This window comes from Myxocyprinus asiaticus, chromosome 21 (genome assembly GCF_019703515.2).
Source record: "Myxocyprinus asiaticus isolate MX2 ecotype Aquarium Trade chromosome 21, UBuf_Myxa_2, whole genome shotgun sequence".
NCBI classification, from domain to species: Eukaryota; Metazoa; Chordata; class Actinopteri; order Cypriniformes; family Catostomidae; genus Myxocyprinus; species Myxocyprinus asiaticus.
This window is the reverse complement of record NC_059364.1, coordinates 940,001-958,695: the sequence shown is the minus strand read 5'-3', so window position 1 is coordinate 958,695 and position 18,695 is coordinate 940,001. Positions and strand designations below refer to the sequence as shown.

Below are 18,695 nucleotides of genomic sequence, written 5' to 3'. Positions count from 1 at the left end.
TTCAAGTGAACTCAAGAAAGATGGTAGATGTCCATAAGAAAGTGGGATCTCTTTAATATCTCACGTTTCTCCAGTAATCTCACATGTTTCAGAAGAGATCTCAACAATGTCTCAAACGTTTCTCATTAAAGTCTCCCAAGAGCAAATAATCTGAGCTATACTATCCACATTCATTTTAAAGCTCTATACGCTATACAATTGACTTATTTGCATGATATGTTAATTAAGAGAACAAAATTTTTTCTCTAGTACACAAGAATGTTAAATGAGTTTTGAATTGGTGGTTTTAACTAGAAATCTCCTGATACCATTCTTTTCGGTTCTCGCCGATAACGCTTCATGTTTGTTTGTTTTTTTTTTTTTCTAATTTTTTAATTAATTTTCTTTATTTGTCACATTATACATTTGCACATATACAGTGAAATTCTTCTTTTTTTCACATATCCCAGCTAGGCTGGGGTCAGAGTGCAGGGTCAGCCATGATACGGCACCCCTGGAGCAGATAGGGTCAAGGGCCTTGCTCAAGGGCCCAACAGTGGCATCTTGGCAGTGCTGGGGCTTGAACCCCCGACCTTCTGATCAGTAACCCAGAGCCCTAACCGCTGAGCTACCACTTCTGAATTCCATATCAACTGTTTATTTACATTTTATTATCAAAAGGGTGTCTAAATAAACTACTGCAATTCATTAAAACCTTCATCAAATGAAAATAGAGCAATTAATTTTGAAAATAATATCGTATTATTTTTATCAAATGAAGAACTTTAATACAGAACCTCACAGCACAATCCAAAATACAACATTTGAGTTATTTCTGTCAAATAAAGTGCTGCATAACAGAGCACAGATGTGAGATATTGCTTAACTTCCTGAGACTCGAGCGTGACTGCTGTGTGCATTTTCAACTTCCCTTTTTGATTTGTGACTAGTAGCACCTAATAAACATGCAAAAAAAATAAATAAATAAATAAATCTGGAGCAAATAGTTTTCCTAAAAATTGATCTCCACATACAGTATGTGAACAGCGAGACTAAGTTGTGAAATTTTAAATAATATCAAGCTATAGAAAGTCAAATTGTTTATGATGTTTCCAGGAGTGTTGATTATTCATGTTACAGACATTACATCAGACATTATCATAATTAATTCTGATTTAAAGTAATGTCCAGCATCATCCAATCACTGTCAATCATGTTAAAATAAAATGATACATTATAAATTCTGAATCTATGTACTGATTATCATTGTCTCATGTCTGTCAAACATGTTGAGTGATCCAAACATCATCTGCAGCCTGAAACTGAACTTTTGATCAGATTTTAGGAGTGAATGCACTTAACTGCATAGAGAGCTATAGGATGCTCCCTTGCTCCCTATTTAGTGCATTACTTAACCTCCAGTGTGCTGTCTGTCTGCACTGGTCTCAGAACAGTTTGAAATGCACCTTATTTTCATCCAAACTCCATATAAAGCCTCTGAAAGCAATGTCTCAATGTGATAATGCACAGTAAATATAGGATTTCTAATGAACCCTAGTGCTATTGTCCACATTAGTGTACATTGTGTTTATCAGTGTGGCATTTCGCGACAAATCACTCACATTTTTAAAATGGCATATCGGATGAAACTAGAGACTCTAATCTTTTGACTCAAACAGGTTTCAATGTGAAAACGTAATTAGGTTTCTCACCAGATGTAGTTTTGTTGGCGTTTCTCCCAAACACAAACTCCTCTGTGATCTGCGTTATGTTGCTTTGTCACATGACTCAAAAGTTTAACTCTTTACTGACAGCACAGAGTCTCCTGAACTGAGATCAGTTGGTTTAAATACATTTAAATTATGCGTTGCATATAGCGAAGCCAAAATGCAATGTCCACGCATGTGGATGCAGGGGTCGCATGAGGTTAAATATAATACAATTGCTGTTGATGTATTCTTCTTCTTATTATTATTAGTAGTAGTAGTAGTAGTATATTGAACATGACATAACTATGCAGTACTGATATATTTCTATAAATTAAATTATATATATTTTAAATAACATGCATATAGATATATATATCTGTCATACTTTTTCCATTTAAATTGAGCTTTTATGTTGAAGAGCTTTCCGTTTCTATGTAATTTTGACGGTAGCTTCTCACTTCCAGAAAAACATGTCGACACGTGACCCAATGTGATTATATTAAACTGCAAAAGACTGCTATTTTATTAAATAAACATGTAGTCTGTATGTGCCTCGTTCTACAAAGTTAATTAGCACTCAGTAGAGTTCCTGTAGCTCAGCTGGTAGAGCATGGCACTAGCAACGCCAGGGTCATTGGTTCGATGAACACAGAAACTGATCAAATGTATACCTTAAATGCACTGTAGATCGCTTTGGATAAAAGCGTCTGTAAAATGCAGTGTTTGCTCACTGTCATCTGCTACAAAAAGAGTGTGTGATGCTCATAATGGTGTTTTCCGTGTATGAGTCAAGGATCTCTAAAAGGTTTGAGCACTTTGTGTCTTTATGTCAGCACAACAACAGCCCATCTCCACACATTAACAAGCGCTCACATTAGAAGCACGCAGCACATGCAAACTATATATTTACGTCATTAAATCTGTGCTTTTGTGGTTTAATAATCACACTAGGGCATACTGTGGTTTTAATTTGTCCGCTGAATGTTTGACTGACATTCATACGTCAGATGCTATCGGTTTTTGCATTTTTAGGAGCACCGACTACAAGTATATGAGCGCGGTGTCCCAATATCGGTTTTGGGACATCACTAACCTTTTAACATTTTAACCTTTTCAGGAGGCAGAATATCTTTCACGTATGCATACAGTATATTGTGCCATGAATGGATAACAAACCATCAAAGTAAAATGCACATACTGTAGGTTTGAATTACTTAAGCTTGGGGTCAAGGGTCAGTTTTGAGGCGATTCATTTTATTGGTTAATTCTGTCAATCCAATAACTTGTTCATTGGCTGATGCACTTCAGAACAGTATTTGTGTCTTGTTTCCTAGTAAAACTGTGTAAAGATCCATAAAACAAATTTCATTTACTTGAGAAGTAAAATTGCATAAGATATTAAGACTCTTTTTTTTCTTACCTCACTGGCAATTTGCATAAATCTAACAAAGTGAGATTTAGACACAAGAATATGTGTTTTCTCCCAGTAACCCCTGAGCCTGAAAGTGTTTTAATTTGCATGGTCTCATATTCTCTATATGATCTCTACAGTGATGTAATGACTCATTAAATCAACGAATCTGTCGTCTAGCACTGTGACAGTCCAGATCTGTCTTTGTCTCTTTGAATCACAACAGATAATAATATTTGTTCTTCGGTGTGTCTAATTGGATCAGTCTGTGATCTTTCCCTTTGCTCTTTTTAAATAGTCTTTTAGGAAATAAGTGACCTGCTTTTGAAAGCCACAATACATCATGTCTGCATGAGTTATGCTCTTTCTTATCACCCACTCTTCCTGGCAGGGCGACTTTACACTCGCTGTGTGATCGCAAGAACCGCAAACACGTGACAAATGGCTTTGCATGGCAGCTGCTTTCTCCTTTCTATTCTCCTGAGCTTAACACCTGCTTGATGAGAAAGAAATAAAAAAAGAAAACATGATTGCTATTGCTTCAAATTCATCCTCTCACATGCAGATGCATTCATACACAAAGAGCAGCTGTTTTAATATGCAACTTTGCACTTTTGCTGTCAGTATGCGTGCGGCAGGACTGAATATTAAATCGTGTCCTTGTAGCAAAGCCTCATGTTCTGTGAGAAACGTCATACAGACATGAATAACCCCTGAGAGCAGAGAAAAGCCTTGTGTTTCCTGATCAGTCATCTCTTTAACAGCAGGAGAACTCACAGAAACACAGAGCAGCATCCTATAAGCATGAAGAAAACCTTTATTTTCCAGATACTTCAAAGGAATATTCTGGGTTCAATACAAGTTAAGCTCAATCGACAGCATTTGTGGCATAAATCAAATGTATTTATTTTTTTGTGGTAATCAACATTATGTCACAAATGCTGTCGATTGAGCTTAACACAGAATATCCCTTTACTTACCCTGTTTGAACAGCTATTGTACAACTTTTTATTCCTGTGGTGAAAACCCACCAAACTTTGCGTGCATGAAGGGTCTGTGGCTAATTGCATTTTATGTCTTTTTGGGATGGATGAGATGCATGGTTGCCTATCAACTAGCAGTTAAATTTGCGATATCCACAACATCAGTGTGTGTTTGAGCTGAAGACTTTCACATTCCTATACATGTGGAGCAAATTTGCGTGAAGCACATAAGATTTCTTCGTAACTCTTGCAATGCATCCGCACACATCTGGTCTTCACGTTACTGTACCGACATTTTTGCTAAATTATTTTTATGTGGCTCGTTGTTGTATCGTGGCAGATGAAATGGACACTAAAGGCACTACAACAATAACGACCTTTATTCACTTTCACACAAATCACGAGTAAACTGGAAGATTATCAGTTCATAAACACTTACTTTAGAATAGAATAGAAGCGAAACGAATTGACGTGGTTGCTTCAGAAAATGTGCTTTTCATTTAGCTTCTGCATTTAAAGCAATCTCCCTTTTTTCGTACACTATTGATTAAGTTTAAGGTAAAGTTTTAGGTTAGGGAGGTATGTTTTATTAAAACCTCCATTTAAAATTCTCCTAAAAACCTTGTTTGATTACAACCTAATTTCGCTCGGTTTTGGCGCCTCCTGCTGGACATTTCACTTGAAAAGTGCAGCCAAACGTGTTATGAAGCACGTAATTTCAGTTTTGCAAAAACGTTGCAATGCTCACATAAATTTCATTAGGCTTGTTGGAGTGTGATCACATTGCACGGTAGCTCAGCTGATAAAGCGTTACACTTGTGATGTAAATTAGCAGGGTACAAATATGGAAGAGCACACGAGTCCACACTTGAGCCCAAAGTGTCATAGAAACACCACAAAATGACGTGGTTTTGTTTTTCACCTTACGTTTGCTTTTTCTGACACCATCGGTTAGGTTTAGGTTCAAGGTTTAGGGTAGGGAGGTCAATTTAAAACTCAATAGAGCATTAACATTAAAAACCTCATCTGTTTAGGAGAACATTTAACTCGCTTTTAGCGCCACACAGTGGATTTAGCAAAAATGTCCCCACAGTCACGTAGTTTTCATGGGATCAGGCTGGTCGTAAAACTTGAGTAACAGTGTAGCTGGTGTCTCCTCCTGAGTGGTTATCTTGTTACTGTGGTAAACTGATGTCGCTAGGACGTTACCTAGCTCAGTTTGGAAGCATATAAACATGGTAATGTGAAAACAGAGCTGTGGGGGATTAAAAAAAAAAGCCTTAAACTTCCATCTCTGTGTGTGAAGGGTTTTTAATCACCTTCCTGTCTGATGACAGGAGCTGGAGTGTGTGTCTCCTGCTGTGATGTGTGTTGTGTGACACGCTCCTGTGGAGAGCGCCGCAGCCGGGGGGTCGACGGGATTATATTCCCTCAGGGTCATGAGTGAGAGGGGCGAGATCAGACATCCAGAGCTTTCGGACTTAACAAGAGCTGCTTTAAACTAGACTTGCCACGATATCATAATTCTCACACCGGTGCGGTGTTCACATTCAAACTGACTAACACCGGTATTACCGCTGGTTGGACGTTAAGTGGTATTATGGGTAATTTTCGTAAAGCAATAGCCTACACAATAAACTTTGAACTTTATTTTGTATTTATTTTAGCTAAAAATTAAAATGAAACTGATAAAAAGTGCAATTAAAATGTTGTTCAACTTTTTGAAAGACAGTTTTTCAACAGTTGTGAAGGGCAACATCTGTTTGGCAACAAACCGACTTCATCCGTGCATTCTCTCCATCATGGGCGACCGGTCGGGTATTTTGTTGTCCGGGCAAATACATCACTTACTGTGGGTTGTTGCGGGTTTAATGTTGGTGTTTTATTACCTTTCATCCCAGGACCCAGTTTAGCTGCTTTAGAAGGGTAATGACTTTGAATGTGTGTGAATAAAATTGCTTTGTTCCCTCCTAGGGCTGGGCGATATGCATGAAATATGTTCACGATAATATATATATATATAATCACAATATCCAATTACATCGTCAATTAATTGTCAAATACTCATATTCGAAGTTCCATTCATAATGTTTCCCCCTTTTACCCGGTATAAATTTCACACCGGTGTTGTCCCTTGTATCGAGTAAAACCGGTAACACCGTACACCGTGGCAGCTCTACTTTAAACAGCAGAAGGCAAAAAAGATAGAGATATCAGAGCAGACTACAGGTGTCTTACAGCAGATCTCTAAGAGCCCGTGTGACTCGTATCAGTGTGGGTCGTGTGATCCATCTGACTAACTAGTTAGTTTGCCGTTTAGATTGAATAAATGCTTTATTTTGCCAGGAGAGTACATTTTTGAGTCGTGTCATGAACTTAGATTCAGTTTAGCAAATCGGTTTGTTCAGACGGGTCTTTTCATTAAACCTGTTTAAAAAAATAAATAAAACGATTCACAATCTAGTCATTTTGTAGGACAATTACTGCTTATTACAGTATTTTCACTATTATGTTAAATATAGATTGCTTCAAATGTTGTTTATTGTTCCAACATTATTGTTATTAACAGTGTAAATTGTTTCAATTTCAATTTTCACATTTGTAGTCCTAAACCAGCAATTTTCTATTATTTTTATTGACGCCCTCCTTTGAAACAAGAACACCCTTACCCCCATAATCTGATGAAATAATCTTGTTTCAAGTTTTTGATTTAAAAAATACTTTATGGGGGCCTGGGTAACTCAGTGAGTATTGACGCTGACTATCACACCTGGAGTCGCAAGTTCGAATCCAGGGCGTGCTGAGTGACTCCAGCCAGGTTTCTTAAGCAACCAAATTAGCCTGGTTGCTAGGGAGGGTAGAGTACAATAGGGCACGAGACTTCTTCACACAAAACAGAAAACAGAACTTACTAAACATGTCTGAAGAGTTTGTAGTTGAAGAATTGATGCATTTCTATGCCCAGCCTTATTTCTTTGAACTGAGTACTCGTAAATCAAACAGAAACATAGAGGAGGCTTCAGGCAGCCACAGTCACTCCGTGTCCTAAACTGACGGAAAACGACACATGATAAAAGGTATATTTTCTATGTCTTTCTATGTTCTATGTATGTTCTATATTTAGTTTTTGTCCTAACCAGCCATGATGAGCGATGGTACATTCTATCGATTGCTTGTTTTCTATTTTCAGCATCGCGCGGGTAACTCCATCCACTGTGAACTTGCACCATTTCAAAAACATTCTCAAAACAGTATATTAAAGTCAGCATCTTATGAGCTGGTTAAAAACTACTTGATTTTGGCTGAGAATGTTACACTTACCTAATGAGGTCTCACTGTCAGGTCTATCACAAATACCCCACGCCTACTCCATCTCTCTGTTTGATTTACGAGTACTCCGTTCAAAAAAATAAGGCTGGGCATAGAAATGCATCAATTCTTCAACTACAGACTCTTCAGACATGTTTAGTAAGTTCTGTTCTCTGTTTTGTGTGCAGCTGTGTTCTGTTGTCACTATCACTGGAGGACCTGTTTTTAGATAAACAAAATGAGTTTTCGCTTGAACGCCCCAATGTCGCGGGTGGGCTGCGTGAAATGTTGCACAGGAGATCAACGGTCAGTGAACATTTTCACTAAATAATACATTAGATTTCAGTTTGTTTCTCACCAAATCTTATCGTATGCTTTCATAACAATCATGAATCTCATGGAATAATTTATTAGACTTCTGAATTATACTTTTGTGTTCTTTTGAAGCTTGAAGAGGTGGTCACCATAAACTGCCATTGTATGACATCACTGAGCACAACATTTATTCACAATTTCTCCCTTTGTGTTCAGAAAAAGAAAGAAAGTCATATAGGGTTATATCAACACAGGCCGAGTAAACAATGACTGAATTTTCATTTCTGGGTGAATTAATCCTTTAAGAAGAAAAAGGCGGAGGAAAGGAAATTGCCCACTTGCACGTATTGTCACAAATATGTTGAATGTGTGAAACTGAATGAGATTTGAGAACAGGTGCACCCCACACTTTGAGAACATCTGTCCTAAACATAGGCATCCCTTGCATTTTGGTGATCTACTAATGCTTTGTGAATCAGTTCGATCGAGTCGGTTTAAATGAACGATTCATTTGCTAATCTGACATCACTAATTTTGAACTGTATGTTTTCACAGAACAATGAGCTCTTTTATCTCAAAAGATCTGAAAGCAAAATGTGATTCCTCATGACAATGAGAACTTTTTTATAGTTTACACCTCATGCCAGCATACAAAGAACTTCAAATCTCATCTTAATTGCAATCTTAGGTTCTGCATAAATTGCAACTGGGACATGACAAACCGAGTGCTCATTAGAACCACAGCTAATTAGTTTGGGAACTGCACATATTCTCACACTAAATTGTGAACATTCTCATACTGGAAAAATCTACTGCTATTTAGTGGTGCTTGCTAAATCAAGCATGACTCTTGAACGGTTGCTCAAACAATCGCCATTGCTTTGAACAAAACTCTATCTTTAAGTATTAGACTTTTACTGCATTTGAATATAAACAGTTAACAACCACACAGAAGAAACGAACTGGCAAACACCACATACTTTTACTTTAGAAAATGTCAAGTTAAAAATGATGTCAAATTGAATATACAGCTGATGTTCAGGGTGGAGAATGAAGAATTATTTAGAAAAGAGTCTCTGGCCGTGACGTGTGTTTGTGAGACACTGATGAGACCCTGAAAGCATGAAGAGTGTCAGTTTTCTGGCGAGAATCACTGAGGGATTCCTTGTGAAAATCCTTCATCATCTTCTCAGTGTTTGTGGACGTTCTGTTGTCAGTTTAAGACTCTCTGGAGAATTGTGTCATATTATCTCCTCGGACTGTGGGTGCATTTGTAAACTTTGTCTCCGTGTATTTGATATAAACTGGCAGCAATATGTTTAGATCATGCTCATGAACTTTATGAATGTGTTTCATCCAAACATGTGTGAAGGGGTGACTAATGCAGGAACATTCACCCTGGGGTCCCTTGCTCAAGGGTGCAATGGTGATCGTACGATGCATCTCAAAGCTGAGACAGCTGCTGTTTTGTGTATGAAGTCTCCTCATAAGGGCACTGGTTTCAGAAAACCTTCCAAGACACCAGAACATCATGTTTAATGATCTAAAACAAATTTAAGTGAGCTTTAGACATAATACAAAGTAAATACAACATTTAAGAATTACAATGTTTATTTCTCGTAAGTCATATTTTCAACTCTGAAGCATTTTGGGGCTGCCGCCAGCAATTTTTCACACTCAAATTTAAAAGCTGAACATTTACACATACTGTGGACTAACTGCCAAAAATTATGATGAATAGAATATATATATATATATATATATATATATATATATATATATATATATATATATATATATATATATATATATGTTGTCCTAATTTTGTAAGCATGTAATTCTGGTTCTCTTCACCTCGTTTCCCTCCAAATAGTCTTATTTTATTCCACTAGATGGCTGGAAGCACTAGAACAAATAATTGTTCCTCTATCACCTTCCATCACAAAATGCAGATCTGAAATGTAGGTGGCACTCTAACGCATTTCAGCCCTCATAGATGTGCTCGTCCATAGACATTCAGTCTAAGTTTTAGTTTAGTTTAGTTAGTTTTTCATTGAATATCTCGGCCTCTGAGTGGACTAGAAGCTCAATCTATGTTTTATTAAAAAAAACTGATGTTTGCGATGATGCATAACATTTTATCATTAATAGTCGATAACATATATTTATGATGATTTGTTTAGCATGCTTTTCCTTCTGGATGTCATATTTTGTTCTGGACATCTAAGATATAACATTGGATTATTCACACAAGCAAGTTCACAGACAAGTAATCAATGGCTCATTTTTTAGAAATCTCTCAAAGTTAAAAGCAGATATAAAGTTTTTAGCTATTTGGGGCTTAAAGCAGCAGTTATCAGAGCATATAAGAGACGTTTGTATTTGATGTCTTACAAATATCATATTTCACTTTGAGATTCTTTTGAAAATCTTTTAAACTGTGTTATTAGTGCAACAAAATAAACTATACAGTCACATTCCTGAGAATGAGAGCTTTCATTTGATATATGACTTGTCTGTTTAAGTACTTTTTTGAGACTTTTATATTCATATTCATATTTCTACCACATAACCACTAGGTGGCGCTTATTTGCGATGCAGATGTTTTAAGGCCTTATTTTGTTATTTTAGGTAACATAAATGCAGAAGTAATGGTTTTGTTTGAAAACTTCAATATCTAAGATTTCAAACGACACCACATACAGTATGCCTGACTTATTTATACGGGGACTTGAGCATTTTAAACGTAAACATTTTTCATGATAAAGCACCCCCTTGAAGTTAAAGAGGTTAAATTAATCTTCAAAAACAGTAATAGACTTATGCATGCATTCCATTCATCTTGGAAATTCCCAACTACTTACTAATAAAAGTGCCACTTGAAGTCTTGCTTTTGACAGTCACACACCTGCTTAGCTAACGGGAGTGTTGCAGTTTTGTTTCCTTATACTTCATCTTTCAAGGATCAGGCAATGAAATGCCTTCATGGTCAGAGATGTCAAGTAGGAATATCCCACATCTGACTTTGAATGGAACCGCATCATTAGTTGACAGGATGCGACACTAACAGTGGATTCGGACATGCCTTGATGCCTTCTTTTTGCTGTGTACGGCCTGTCAAGAAATTACAACTTATACAACTTTCGGACACAGTTTTCACTCAGGAACAAAGGGTTTTCAATGGCTGATGTTGATATTATAACTATGTTCTACTTTGTATAAATATTGTATAACCTGCTAAACACATGTTGTGTTTTGGAAGCTGGTGTGCTTGTGTCCCTGCCAGGCCTATTAACAGGCTTTACCAACAAACAAAAAAAAACCTTGTTAAAGGGGTCATGTCATGAGGAATCAAATTTTCCTTGATATTTTGACATATAAAAGGTCATTCTAATATAAACACATACTGTACATTTCAGAATTCAAAACTTTATCCCCAATGCAATAAAAGAATTTATTATAACCAACCTGCAAAAACGCCTCGTTCTCTATTTCCCATTTATTCATGACTTCCTCTACAGTGAAAAACATCAACACCTCCTTTATGACACTGCATCCTTGGCCACACCCACTGATGCTTCAGTTCATAAACTTCGAGAGAGAGAGAGAGCAGGACAGACAGGCCTAGTGTGGCCGAACTATTCCTGAACACCAAAGGGGAACCATCTGGACTATTTGGAATTATTTTTGTCTATAAATATGCATAAGACAGTCATCTTTGACCTCTGTCATGTATCTCGCAATGCTTTTAAAAGACGCGGTGTCAAGTTACAACTCTGAAAAGAAGATGCAATTCTCTGTCATTCATCTGCTGCTGCTTGCTGTTTTTAAGCATATTCGATGCGTTCTCATGCCCATCTGCACTATTTTTAAGTATGTAAACATGCACTAGACGGACATCTTTGACCATTTTGATGCGTTCCAGATTTCAGGACATGATGATACTGTATGTATGTGCATCTTCATTGTGCTTTGGACAATGCATGTGCAGTTTTTATGCTCAAATCAGCATGGATTGCTTGTGAACTAGTCATAATACAATTCAAGCTTTGCAAAGGAACTGTTATTGAAGGATGGGGCAGTTAAAAACACCTGATCGCAAAACCGTGAGTAAACAGTTTAATTTATTTGGATGCAATGTGTTGGGTGTGTGTTATGTGTAAACCCTGAAATTTAGTTTTATAATGTTGTGGAGCTTGTTCATTCTCTTCCGATTGAGTTTTTAATATGGCTGTATTCGAAGGGATGCACAATGTTAGCCAATCAGAACAGTGGGCATTTACGTAGACATTTTAAGGAGGCGCTGAGGCCAAAACTGATCGTTTCAGATTGAGGGTGAGACAGGGTGGAAAAAGATCATATTTTACTAAATTATGACTGTTTTAATGCAAGAAACTTTACTAACATTATCAGTGGACCTCTGGGAAGATAATAAAATTATTTAAAAAATTTAACGTCATGGCCCCTTTAACCGGTTAAACCAGTGCCATTACTCTGTAATGAGAGCTGCTATTCTGTCTAAAGCTACTCTCTCATTGAAGATGGTAAATGTTTGAATTTGTGGTGGTGATTATATAAGATTTTGTGGTAACTTCTTTATTTTTATTGCTTTTATTATTTCGTTTAAAGTGAAATTTGAATTTAGAAATATATTTTGTTTATGTTTTTCGTGTTTCAATAAATTAATTTAATTTTCAAAGCAAAATCAATAAAGCAAAAATATTCAACAACCCTTGGCAGGGGGGTCGACAATATAATTGGATATCGCAATTTTTTTTAAGGCGATTATCGATAAAATATTTTTTACACATCGCCTAGCCCTACGGTGGTCACTGCATCCTCCACTATAAACAGCCTGCAAGATTGTGTTCGGCACAGATTTTGTGGGCACGTTTGCGCCGTTGCCTGTTCTGCATAATTCATTTAGTAAATCAGGCGCTAAACATCACATGCAAATAATCGACCCGTAGACTTATTATATAAGAATATTCTTTGCTCTTTCTGTGTTTGTATATGGAGTGTTTGTTGATCTAATGCTGCAGTAAGTTTTGTCTTCTAACATACTTGCTCTAAGTGCTCTAAAAATATGAATGTGAAAAATATTGATATCACAATACTTAAAAAAAAAAAAAAAAAGATGCATTGTCCTTTGTTAGTTGGCTGATGAAGGCTTTTGTTGGCAATTAATTGATAGTCTATGTATTCCATTTCAAGAGTGTAGTACATCAATAGACAAAGGTGATGCAGGCAGAGATCAACCGGCCGGTCATTTCGGTGAGGTCTATCCTAAGTCCAAGGTTCAGGCAATGGCATATGAAGTATCCGATGTCTTACAGTTGGAGTTGGCATCAGTTCATCCTCTGAAGTCCATCATAATAGACTGAAGTGATGTTTGGCTGGCACCGGCTGCTATTAGTCATCATCACACAGAGACACATAGCAGTGGAGTCCAACATGAAGCAGGAATGGAGCTGGATCTGGCCGGTTCTGGTGACCTCGGGATAGGAGTCCAGAGGTTGAGACAGGGATACAAATAGAATAATATTAGTGTAGATGCCATTCAGTTTTTTGCAGAGTTACAGATCATGATAAATGTTTCTGGTTCTGGCAGACCTAACTAAAGCAGCCTGTGAGTTGAAGGATAAATTAGGTGTATGCCTGACTAAATAGATGAGTCTTTAGTCTAGACGTATTTCTTGGTTCAAGGATGAGATCAGAGATCCAAGTGTGGAGGCAAAGTTAACAGAATTGATTAATAATAATACACAGCTGAGCGGGCGAAGTATGTGGGAACCCGGCACCGACTGCTGCGTGGAGATTGAGAGTGTGTTCATAGGCTTGCGTGTGTTGTGGTAGTGTGAAGCACAGATCCACGAGGAATCCTGTGGAGGAGAGTGTGTTCGTTGGCTTGAGTGTATCGTGGTAGTGTAGAGGGATAACCGATGAGGAATCCTCAGGTAAAGAGAGTCGAGGCAAGCGCAGAAACCAACAGGAATGTAACCACAATCCGGGCATTACAGCAAAGACTGGAAACCAATAGAGAAAATACGTAACAGGACCGACTAGGGCAGAGAGAGAGCGGTGAGTAACTACACACACATCAACAATCTAGCAATGAACACGAAACAAAGTGGGGTAAATATAGGCAAGACACAAACAAGGGGCAGGTGCCGACAGCCAGCTGAAAGTTGGCATGATCAGCGTTCCCATGGAAACAATCAAGTTTCCCATTGAAACACTGATTCCGCGTGACAGCAGCACCTGAAGTAAATGGAGATAACGTAAACAAAATAGAACAAACCGGCAGACTCACCAAGACCGTGACACTAGTCAGCACTCTGGCTGCTGCATTTTGAACAAATTGAAGTTTATTTATTGAACTTGCTGGACATCCTCCCAGTAAATCATTACAATAATGTAGTCTTGAGGTCATGAACGCATTAATTAATTTTTCGGTATCAGCAACAGAGAGCATGTGTCGTAACTTAGCAATATTTCTGAGGTGGAAGAATGCTGTTCTACAAACACTGGAAATTTGATTTTCAAAGGACAGACTGGTATCAAATATAACACCTAAATTCTTAGCTGTTGAAGACAATGTAACAGCACATCCATCAAGAGTCAAATTATATTTTTGCGGCTTATTTTTAGAGGTTTTTGGTCCAATAATTAGTACCTCTGTTTTGTAGGAATTGAGTAGAAGGACATTTCTGGCCATCCAGTCTTTGATTTCATTGATACTCTCTGCTAATTTGGAGAATTGTGAAATTTTGTCAGGTTTCAAAGAAATATAAAGTTGGATATTGTCGGCATAACAGTGGAAACGTATTCCATGATTCCTGATAATATCTCCCAAGGGAAGCATATATAATTAGAAAAGCAGAGGCCCTAAAACTGATCCCTGTGGCACTCCATATTTAACTTTTGTTTGATTTGACAATTCCTCGTTTACATAGACAACGTGATAGCGGTCTGATAAATAGGACCTAAACCATGCTAATGTAAGTCCACTAATGCCAACATAATTCTCTAGCCTATTCAAGAGAATGTTGTGATCTATCATGTTGAAGGCAGCACTAAGATCTAAAAGCACTAGAAGTGAAATGCAGCCGCTTATCAGATGATAAGAGCAAGTCATTTGTAACTCTGATAAGTGCAGTCTCTGTACTGTGATGGGGCCTAAATCCTGATTGAAATTGTACATATATACCATTTCTCTGTAGAAATGAACAGTTGGGAGGACACTACCTTTTCTAGTATTTTCTACATAAATGAGAGATTTGAAATTGGTCTGTAATTAGAGAGTTCTTCAGGATCAAGCTGTGGCTTCTTAATAAGCAGTTTGATAACTGCCATTTTAAAGTTTCTTGGGACATGTCCTAAAGATGAAGTTCTGGGGGGGGGGGGGTGGCCTGGATAGCTCAGTGGTAAAGATGCAAGCTACCACCCCTGGAGTTCACTAGTTCGCTAGCTCAAATCCCAGGGCATACTGAGTGACTCCAGCCAGGTCCCCTAAGCATCCAAATTGGCCCGGTTGTTAGGGAAGGTAGAGTCACATGGGGTAACCTCCTCGTGGCCGCTATAATGTGGTTCTCGTTCTCGGTGGGGTGCGTGGTGAGTTGTGCATGGATGCTTCCACACGCGTTATGTCTCCATGGCAATGCGCTCAACAAGCCACGTGATAAGATGTGTGGTTTGACGGTCTCAGACGCAAAGGCAGCTGGGATTCGTCCTCCACCACCACGAATCACTACGTGACCACGAAGACTTAAAAGCACATTGGGAATTGGGCATTCCAAATTGGGAGAAAAAGGAAAAAATAAAAAAATAAAGATGAAGTTCTGGGATTACAGGGAATACTTCTTTTAAGAGCTTAGTTGGTATTGGATCTAACATACATGTTGTGGCTTTTGATGTTTTGATAAGTTTTGTTAGCTCTTCATGACCTATGACAGCAAAGGATTGAAGCTGCTCATGAGGAAAATTATGACACTGTTTTCTGAGGTACTGTGACAGACAATTGCATAATTCCAATTTTATTTATGATTATTTCAATTTTATCAGTAAGGAAATTCATGAAGTCATTACTATTGTGCTGTAACGGAATATCTGGTTCTGTTGAGGCTTTATTCCTAACCAATTTAGACACAGTACTGAATTAACACCTAGGTTTGTTGTGGTTATTTTCTATGAGTTTTCTAAAATAATCTGACCTGGCAGCTTTTAGTGCCTATCTGTAGCTACAGACACTATCCTTCCATGCACCGTGAAATACCTCTAATTTTGTATTCTTCCATCTTTGTGTGTGTGTGTGTATGTGTGTGTAATAGATTCCAGAGAAAAATCACTTTGCTTGCTGCAGTCAGATTGGTTTAGTTCAGCTTCAGTAGAATTGTATCCGCAAAACTGAATCTCATGGACAAGTAATTTAAATATGAACTGAAATGCAGGCCATTTATTATCATGGTAAGATATTTTCAGTGTCCTTAAATTGAGTCACCGGGGAACATTATTTTGTCTGGATAGCAGAGGCTTTGTTTGGAGAAAAATAAGATTGTAATAGTATTGAAAATGTGAGTGTGCTTTTGGAAAAAAACAGACAGACCCAGAGGAGATTTGTATTGTTTAGAGGTTGTTCTTTCATAGCTCACGAGACTCAGTGGAGTTCTCAGTCCTAGTAGAATTAAAATTAGACAAAATTGAGTCAACTGTTGACATACAGTAAGAGTATATCACTATAAAATAAATGTGCAAAGCATAGCTTAGATCATATTGAATTTATATTGAGATCTCTGACTTGATTGCAGACTTTGGTATCTACAAGTCTCCCTTTCCTCTCTATTGAATCTCCCTTCTATCTAAGAGAAACAGTTGAGATATTAAGGAGATCTCATGTGTCTTTCGTCTGTGTAAATACAGTATATCAGAGTCAAGGGGATTGAAGAGACTTTAAAAAGTGAAAACCCCACAGGCTCTGCATTCATAACCATGACCAACACGGTTAAACAGTGTTACGTAGACTCAACAGAAACAAGACTCTGGGTGTGCCAAGGGAAAACTGGGTGTGCAAGAACTGAAGCACAATGAAATGACCGTTAACAACCGTTGCATCAATTACTTTTTAGCTATTATTCTTTCTTTGCCCTGTGTTACAAAACAAATTAATGACACTTTTATCAACAGAGTAGGTAGGCCTGTTAATGTATTAAAATATTAGGCTTAATAATTTTTGATAAAATGTGATTCAATTATGTTTGGTTAGTGGGTCTTTAAAAAAAAAAACTCTTTAGCCCCTTTTCTCCCAATTTGGAATGCCCAATGCCCACTACTTAGTAGGTCGTCATGATGGCGCAGTTACTCACCTCAATCCAGGTGGTGGAGGACAAGTCTCAGTCAATCCGTGCATCTTATCACGTGACTTGTTGTGCATGACACCGCGGAGACTCACAGCATGTGGAGGCTCATGCTACTCTCCACGATCCACACACAACTTACCACACGCCCCATTGAGAGCGAGAACCACTAATCATGACCACAAGAAGGTTACCCCATGTGACTCTACCCTCCCTAGCAACCGGGCCAATTTGGTTGCTTAGGAGACCTGGTAATTTTCCAAAATACAAATATTCTGTAATTTAAGTGTTATTATATCGATTCAAGATTCAATCGAATCGTGAAACTCATATCGTATATCGAACCGAATCATGAGAGAACTGTATCATCCCATCCCTAATAATATCATGTCTGACCTGATGCAAACTAACACAAACAGACAGTAAGTAGATTGCATATCATCACGGGAACATTAACAGATCCAGTAATTAAAATATAAATAAAATCTGTCATTGATTCCAACAGATAAGTCTGATCTTTCAACTATTTGTCGTTAAGGAAAAAATATGTTAATGATTGCGAGTTAAGGTGCGGTACAGTATAGCCTATCTTTTCAAGTGTATTCTCCAAATATTACACAATATGCGTAATATATCTGGACCCACTTTATTTTAGGTGTCTTACTTTGTACTTAAGCCTTTGCTACAGTGTGCTTACTATGTACATATGTGTTTTTGCATTGTAATTACTTTTAAAGTACCTGCATTTAATTACATCTGTAGTTACACTGTTAACCTTACCCCTAACCCTACCTGTACTTCAACTTCAGCAGCAGCAAATGTGAATCTTGTGAGAATTTCGCAAAACAACATGTAGTTACACAATAAGTACATTGTATTATATGTATTGTAACATTAGTACATAGTAGTTAAAGTCACCTAATGTAAAGTGGGACCATATATGGTAACTGGGGAAGAAAAGAACAACAATTAACATATTTTTCTTATATTGATGCATGCGATTATAAATAATGAGGCAGAAATCTGAACTCAGTAGCATAAACTTTCATAAATGAACGTGCGCTTGTTTCCTCAGTCACGTGCTCTGCATCCGTTGCGAGATTGTGAGTGTAATCTGAGACAGTCTCTGTAACAAATTGGGTATTATTGTAGCTATTATTATTGATTATTACATTCCTTAATCATGCATCAAAGTTTCAGCATGATATTGATGCATATTACACTTTTACATATTATTATTATTATTATAAAACATCATTTCAAGCGGCACCCATCATTTTATTTGGGTGTGCAAATCCTGACACACACATGGCTGCTACGCCACTGATAGGCGTGAACAGAGGTAAATTTCACATTTTACGTCCTCTCTTTCCACACGGACAGCTACAGTAGTTGCCAGACGTTTTATAAGAATAACTCTTGGCATTATACTGATATGCTTTAGAAAGAACCACTAACCCTTAGGCAGCTCAGCGAGTGTTGACGCTGACTATCACCCCTGGAGTCGTGAGTTTGAATCCAGGGCGTGCTGAATGACTCTAGCCAGGTCTCCTAAGCAACCAAATTGGCCCGGTTGCTAGGGAGGGTAGAGTCACATGGGGTAACCTCCTCGTGGTCGTGATTAGTGGTTCTCGCT

General features: G+C 37.7%; 2 protein-coding genes across 2 annotated transcripts in view; one reads left to right on the top strand and one right to left on the bottom strand.

Annotated features, from left to right (window-relative positions):
- Positions 1-18,695, bottom strand: part of LOC127411940 (serum response factor-like) — an 896,621-nt gene that overhangs the window by 647,138 nt on the left and 230,788 nt on the right. The window lies entirely within an intron of this gene.
- The window catches only part of LOC127411955 (serine/threonine-protein kinase 32C-like), a 136,215-nt gene that overhangs the window by 35,673 nt on the left and 81,847 nt on the right, over positions 1-18,695 (top strand). The gene's annotated exons all lie outside the window — the stretch shown is intronic.